This window comes from Pteronotus mesoamericanus, unplaced genomic scaffold, assembly GCF_021234165.1.
Source record: "Pteronotus mesoamericanus isolate MK-2021 breed Mesoamerican mustached bat unplaced genomic scaffold, CSHL_Meso_final contig_27, whole genome shotgun sequence".
NCBI lineage: Eukaryota > Metazoa > Chordata > Mammalia > Chiroptera > Mormoopidae > Pteronotus > Pteronotus mesoamericanus.
In genome coordinates this window covers 27,173,820-27,181,586 of record NW_026555115.1, presented here as the reverse complement: position 1 = coordinate 27,181,586, position 7,767 = coordinate 27,173,820, and the positions used below count along the sequence as shown (strand labels likewise).

Below are 7,767 nucleotides of genomic sequence, written 5' to 3'. Positions count from 1 at the left end.
TTCACGTAAACTTTCTCTCAAATCTTCTTAAATTAATATTTTCATTTACATGTGAGTAAACACATAGGTATGAATATATGCATATGCAAAATATACCAAAATAGGGTGTTACCTAAAAAAAAGAAGGCAGAGGACATGGAATTGCATCGTGAAGTTTCATGACATACATGGAAAGCAAACAATTTAAAATCTATTCTGATAATACTAAAATGCACATGAAACATAAACATTGTCTAACTTTTTTTCAGGAAATTCTAATAGATGGCAAAGTATTTTATTTTCTTCAGCAATTTTAACAGCTTTAAATAACCAATTGAAAGTCCTCTCTAAACCCACATATTATTTTAATCAAGTAAAATAGCTTTCTGAATTATATTCAAATTCCTGTATGTAAGTAGTTTAATCAGTCTTCATTTTCTGAAAATACTTAGTGAGGTGATTCTGGTGTATGATTCATTTTCCTCTTCTCTCTGACTCAGTTTTGCCACATGAGCATTACTTTTTATGGACATTCCCATAGATTCAGGCTAATAATGCAGCTTCCTTTCCCTTGTAAGAAGGTTTGGGGAGGCTTTCTGGATTCAGTGGAGCATTTCTAGGCAGGGCCTGCATTTAAAATTAGGATCTGAACATGGGATTCTAAGCTGATGGGGTGTGACTCTATGAGGGAGAGGTCTGGGTGCTTTCCTGCTCACTGACCCAGGACCAACTTTCCTCCAGGATGGCCCTCCAACGGACTTTCAGGTGGAGGAGAGAAAAGCTAGGCGAGGGGGATTTGGCCTTCCCTTTCCAGCATCTGTGACAGAAGAAATAATTGGAAATCAACAATTAAGTGACTGGTCCAGGGTCAGAAACAGGAAGTCCAGGCTGGCTCAGAGAACAGAAGCAGCAAAGCAATAACCATACAAGAACAAGATAGAATGGTCTAGTAGTTAAATGCACAGGTACTGAAATCAGGGTACTGGGACTCAAACTCCAGCCTGCCCTTTATGTACTGAGTTTCCTGACCTCTTCAAGTCCTAACTTCCCATTTGAATAGACACATGGTAATAATATTACCTCCCTCATAATATTGCTTTGAGGATTAAATGTGATAACAGCTGTAAAATGATTTGATTCTAGCTCATGTGTGACAAATGTTTTATATCAGTGAAATAAATCTTGCCAACCTGGAGGAGGGACATGCAGTGAAGGAACAGGGCCTGGGGCAATAGCATGGAAGGGGATATGGGGTAGTTGCAAGCTGCATCTCAGACTGCCTTGTTCTCTACCTTTACCTGTGACAGAAGTAATTTGTGCTCTTCTGGCTGGGTGGGTGCACCAACATGTAATAAAAATAAGAGATTTGGAGTCTCCTCAGAAAGCAAAGAACAGCTGCACCTTTCTCATCTGCTCAGCTTATTTTTGTTCCCTGTGAAGGTCATGTTAGCTACTGAGATTAAAACACCCCTTTATCTCCCCCCTCTCCCCTGGAAAAAAAGACCCCTCTCTCCAGTGAACCAAGAGATTTAGTGGCAGCAGCACCCGTGACAGCATATCTGGCTGTCTGGCTCCTATGTGCTGGTGCCTCTCCACCCCCGCCCATCTCCATCCTAGTTCTGGCTTCCCAGTCAGATTTCTCTGCTTAGCAGCAGAGAGTGTGCTCAGCAGCTCTGCCCAATGACAGATGGACCTGCAGCAGCCCCCGATGAGGAGGCCAGGTTGTGATTCAGACTTCAGAGCACATTTGGAGGGTATTGCTTCTTGGCTGACAGTAACAGCATCATATTTTGTATTTTGTTAGTGGTGGGAACTCTGAGGTCACTTTTCAGATTAATAAATTCTCTTGTCTACATAACTCTTTTCCTGATTACCCTGTATATTTACCCTTTTCTCCCCTCTCACCCATCTCCTTATTTGTTCTTGTGAATAACTGCAAATTGCAATGTATTTGGACATAAAATCCTCTCTCTAGTAGGAGGACAATAAAGCTTAATTGTGAATTCCTTTGGGAGGGTTCTATTTAATAATAGATGAGGCTACTCAAAGGAAGCCCCTTAGCCTGGGTCATCAGCTGACCTATACATTCTGTAGACATGTCATTCAGCCCTCAGCTTTCCAGTTTCAGGGACAATCGGACATTATTTCCAGAGACTGGGATCCTGAACCAGGATCATGTCTGGTGTCTCTCATTGCCCTATTACATCCAGGTAATTTTACCTACATGCATATCAATTTTGCAAAGCACATAGATCTGTTGTTGATTGTGATCAAGATATTTTTAACATAAGAACTAGACCAGAGCACTAGGGTTTGACAGGGGTGCCCCAGAGATTGCTGTGAATGAGTGTAGAGAGAGGCAAGCTGGAGCCTTTGAACCTCCCACCCCAACTGAACACTGCTTTATGAGTTTTGTATATTTGGTTTTGTGCTGGATATTCTCTGTTTGCCTATTTAGATGCATTCTCTGTCCTTCCCCATCTTGCTCTTTGCCTTCTGGAAGCTTACTTCTGTGGACTGTGTCTTTCGGCTTACCTTGCCCTCTAGCTTCCCCCTGGGTTCAGACAGTGATAAGAATTGCAGGGGACTGAGGGCAGGAGAGAGAAGCAGAAGTATTTATCCCCCTGACTCCTTCCCTTCTAGGCTGTGGTTTGGTAATGGGTACATTCCTTTGCCAAAGTCTACAGTTTCCATCTGATGGTCCCCTCATACAGCCTCAGTTCTTGCCTAGTTCTGGTAACCATTCTACCCATTCCCTTACCCCTTCAGGTCTGGAGGTGCCCATGCCATCCTACTGGGGCTAGCCCTGTGGTACTTTCATTTCCTTTGCAAGTTTCCCTTTACCCTACCCAATTTTTTTGAATAGTTCTTTCATTATACCCTCTTCATTCACTCTTTTTTGAGTTGTCCATCTGTGGTTGAATCTTCCATACTAGGACTGTGACTGATTTAGTCCTCTCTTGTAAGATTTTGTTTAGTAAAGGAGCCTACTTCTAAATGAAATTTGGAAAACCGTAACACTAGATCAATCAGAAGCATTAGAAGAACAAATGCACATTCTTTGTGAGTGTCAATACCCAAGATGGCTGAAGCAATACCTTCAAAACATCATTAACTTAGATGATTTTTAGCATAAATTTCAAAGTTTCTATTGAGGAATACATTTAATTCACTACTAAATTTAATTACTAAATAGAGGCTAAAATGATTGGAATAACATAGACTTGAATCCAGACTCTGACACTTAACTATCTGTGTGATTTTGAGTAAGTTATTTAACCTCTCTAAGCCTCAGTTTTCTCCTTTGTAAAATAAAGTACAGTTGAGCAACAATACAGGTTTTAACTGCAGGAGTCCCCTTGTACATAGATTATTTAAAAAAATACTGTAAATGTAATTTCAGTATGATTTTCTATTTTTGTGTAAACATTTATTTATTTATTTATTTTATGCATCATGTTTATTCTATTATAGTTGTCTCAATTTTTACCCCTTTACTGCCCTCTACACATCCCACTCCCACCCCTTGCTCTGTTATCCATGTCCATGGGTCATTCATACATGTTCTTTGTCTAGCGCCTTCTCCTTCTTTCCACCACTGTCCTCTTTCCCCATCCCTTCTGGTCAATTTCAGTCTGCTCCATGTTTCCATGCCTGTGGTTTATTTTGTTCGTTAGTTTATTTGGTTAAATAGAGTTCACTTATAGGTGAGATCATATGGTATTTGTCTTTCATCAACTGGCTTATTTCACTTAGTTTAATATCCTCCAGTTCCATCCATGTTGTTGCAAAAGGTAGGAGTTCCCTCTCTCTCTCTCTTTCTTTTTCTTTCTTAACTGCAGATTGGTTTTATTTATTTTTTAAATGGCAAAGTTAATTATAGAATATTAAAATAATTGAAAACAATTATAAAGTCTCAGCAATTAAACCAACATGACATCAGCACAGAAATAATCAAGTAGATCAATGAAATATAATGAGCATTCTAGAGATAAACATATATATGTCTAACGATATAATATATGGTTAAGTTGATATTTCAAATCAATGGGGAAAATAAGGCTTATTCAACAACTACAGTGCATGGACCCCTATTACTTGAAATAAAACAAATATAGAACCCTATTTCACACATTATGCAAGAAATACTCAGGTGAGTTAAAAATCTATATGTAGAATCTAAGGAGTTTTAGAAGAAAATAGAACTAATATTTTTCATGACCTGAAGTAAATTATTCAAACCCAGAAGTTATAAGTATTGACAATATGATTATATTAAACATTTAACTATATAGTAACATACATATAAAAAAGTTAAAGGACAAGGAATAGAATAGAAAAGTATTTGCAACACATCTAATACATGGTTAATAGGTTTTGTTTTGTTTAGGGAAAAAAGTTCTATGAACCTTTAATCAATAAATGGATAAAGAATACCACACAGTCATTTAAAGATTTTTTTAAAATAATAGACATAGGCAAGAAATATACTAAAACAGGTTTAGTTTCAACAAATAGTAAAGGAACAATTAAAATAACGTCATTGTCACAATCAGATTAATAAGTATTAAAAATATTGGTAATATCAAGTATTGGTGACTGTGAAAGGAACTAGGTATTCATAGAAACTTTTTCTTCATCTTAAAGCAGTCCCTTTAGCATATTTTGCTGTGCTGGTTTGGTGGAGGTGTATTGTTTTAGTCTTCTTTTGTCTGGGAAACTCCTTATTTTGCCTTCCATTTTAATTGAGAGCCTTTCTGGGTAGAGCAGTGTTGGTTGGCAGTAATGAAAAGATCTTTGCTTTTAATTATTTGGAATATTTCTTGCCACTCCCTTCTGACTTGTAGGGTTTCTGATGAGAAGTCAGCTTCTACCCATATTGGGGCTCCCTTATATGTTACTATCTTGTTCTTCCTCGCTTGCTTTAGGATTCTCTGTCTTTGATGTTTGCCATTTTAATGATGATGTGTCTTCGAGTGGGCCTCATTGGGTTCCTCTTGAAGGGGACCCTCTGTGATCCCTGAACTTGTATAACCTTTTCTCTCCTCCAATTAGGGAAGTTTTCCATCATTACTTTTTCAAACAGGTTCTCTATCCCTTCCTCATCCTCTTCTCCTTCTTGTATCTCTATTATATGGACATTATTACATTTCAGGTTGTCCTGCATTTCCCTCAATGTGTCTTCATTCTTTTTGAGTCATTTTTCATTTCCTTGCTCTTTCTGGGTGCTTTTTTTCTACCTTGTCCTCCAGCTTGCTGATTCGGTTCTCAGCTTCATCTAGCCTGCTTTGGATTCCTTCTACTGTGTTCTTCAGTTCAGAAATTGCATTCTTCATTTCCTCTTATCTCTTATTAATAGTTTCTATGTCCTTTTTCATGTTGATATAGTTGGCAGTAAGTTCTTCGTAGTTTCCCTGTAGTTTTTGGTAATTCTCTCTGAGCTCACTGAGCTCATTGAGCTTCCTTAGAACCGTTCTTTGGAACTCAATATCTGATAGTTTACTTGTCTCTATTTCATTTAGTTCTCTTTCTGGGGATTCCTCCTTTCCCTTTGAGAGGGACATATTTCTTTGTTTTCCCATTATTTGTGAGATTCTTCTCTTTTGCTTCTGATTCTTAAGTTTATCTGTCTTGATTTCCTGACTTTGTGGTGTGAACTTCTATGGTTGGAGACCACTGTTTTTTCTTTCTGCATCTGCCTCTGATGATGTCAGATGTTGACCCTGCCTAACCTTAGACAGTGTGTTCGAGACTTCCAGTAATCTACTGTTTGTGGCTGTCTCCTTCAGCTGTTCATTTAGTCACTCTGCACTCAGCAGACCGCCTTAGACAGCTCAGGGCAGGCGGAGTCCCTCCTGGGGGTGGGGTTATTGGGTCCACTCACACTGCCGACATATGGGGGAGGAGTCCACACCAGAATCCCACCAGCTGCTCTCTCTGCTCTCTTCCCAAAGCCTCTGTCCCCAGTCTCTCCTCCAGTGTCGCCAGACATCTCTGCACCCCCTTTAGCCAGGGATCTACTGTGTGTGGCTGCCACTCTGCACTCAGCAGGCAGCTTAGACAGCAAAGGGCGGGGTGGAATCCCACCTGGGGGCAGGGATATTAAGTCCTTTGACTCTGGTGCTGCTCAAGCAGTGTGTTCTCTTCCTGAGCAAGATGACCGCTGCCGCATGGGGGAAGAGTCAGCACCGAGATCCCACCGGCTACTCTCTCAGTTCTCTCCCCAAAACCTCCTTCCCCAGTCTCTCCTCAGACGTTTCTAGCCCACCCTGCCCCTGCCTTTGCCAGAGACCAGGGTAAGTGGCTGCAAATAAAAATTTATGTGTTGGCCCTTTAAACAATTCTTTACATCTCCATCTGCCTGTCTCTGGCAGAGAGCAACCCTGCCTCTTTTTGCAGCTGGCTGTTTTCTGTGTATCTTTTGGGCTCTGGTGCTGTGGGCTAGAGATTCCCACTTTTGGTTTAGACCCCGCTCTTCTCATGGGGGATCCAACTGGCCTTTTCAATATCCTCCTTGTGCTGCCGCCCGTGGGTGCCCTGCCCACCTCCTTAGGTCTGTATGGTACTCCTTACCAGTTAGATTGTGCTAAAGCCAATTCTTCTGTCTCCGAGGTTACAAGGCTCCTCTCTGCCATTGTTCAGTTATTTGTTCCAGGTGATTTCTCCACAATTTAGTTGTAATTCCAGGTTGGTCCTGAGAGTAGGTCAATGTGCCTTCCACTGACACCTCTGCCATCTTGATTCTCCTGATCTCCAATTTTCTTAATAACATTTTCTTTTCTTTAATATACTTGATTGTAAGAATATAGTATACATTGTCATGAGTGTCTCTGTTTCCAGTCGTGAAGGAGTGAGCTGTTGTTGTGTGGAAACTTGGCATGTCGTGTGGACTGTAGCTGTGTCAGCGTGTTACAGTGTCATCTCGTGCCAACCTGGCTACTTGGAATCCCCAGTAGTAAAGTGAGATACTCAAGGCTTTCTAGCACAGGTGATGGTTACATTAACCTTCAGTTTAAGAAAAGCCCTCCTAAGACCCCTTATAAGGCCATTTTGCTTGCTACAGTGCTGTTTTTGATTGGCACCTTTCTCATTATCATAGACTCCCTACTGCTGGTGGGCTGTGTCAGCCAAGGGGGCAGGGAGGTGGCAGACCAGGCACTTCTGTCCTGATTATTAGCATCTTAGTGTTCCTGCCGGGATTTTACCACCTGTGCATCACCTACTATGCATCCAAAGGCTACGGGGGTTACTTCTGCAATGATGTTCCAGACTTTGATGACCAGCACCCACCTCAGTCCTGAGGAGCAGTCAGATGGGATTAAGCTCATCTTTAAGATATTAAGCAGAAACTATGGCTAAGGGCTAAGGAATCCTGCAGTTTGCATATGTTTAACAAAATAATGGCCAGGTTTTATGGGTCCATCCTAAAGACATTAACTGAGCTTATAATTAGCTAATTAGGGCATTCTCTATTTTTCATCTCTTAGCCTTGACAAAAAACTGACAAATTTTTCTAGATGAACCTGTATCTTTGAAGGATAACAATACTAACTGGAAAAAGCAGGTGGTTATTCTGTAGTGGAAAGTGTTACTGCCATTATCCTCTTTAGAGTTGAGCATTTTTTTAAAAAAAGTCTGTATTGTCAGTTTGTTCTTATGGCAATGGAAGAATTCAGTATGTCAAATGTCTTATTACTAAGTAATTTTCTGATACTAGATATTTTGAAAATATCTAAGTATCTTATCCCCTATGCTCTAACTTCACGTTCTAGCGGAAGACCTTGGCAA

General features: G+C 40.3%; 1 pseudogene; it reads left to right on the top strand.

Annotated features, from left to right (window-relative positions):
* The first annotated feature begins 2,075 nt into the window (after positions 1–2,075).
* LOC129071661 (transmembrane protein 230-like) lies at positions 2,076–7,280 on the top strand (annotated as a pseudogene).
* Positions 7,281–7,767: the final 487 nt, after the last annotated feature.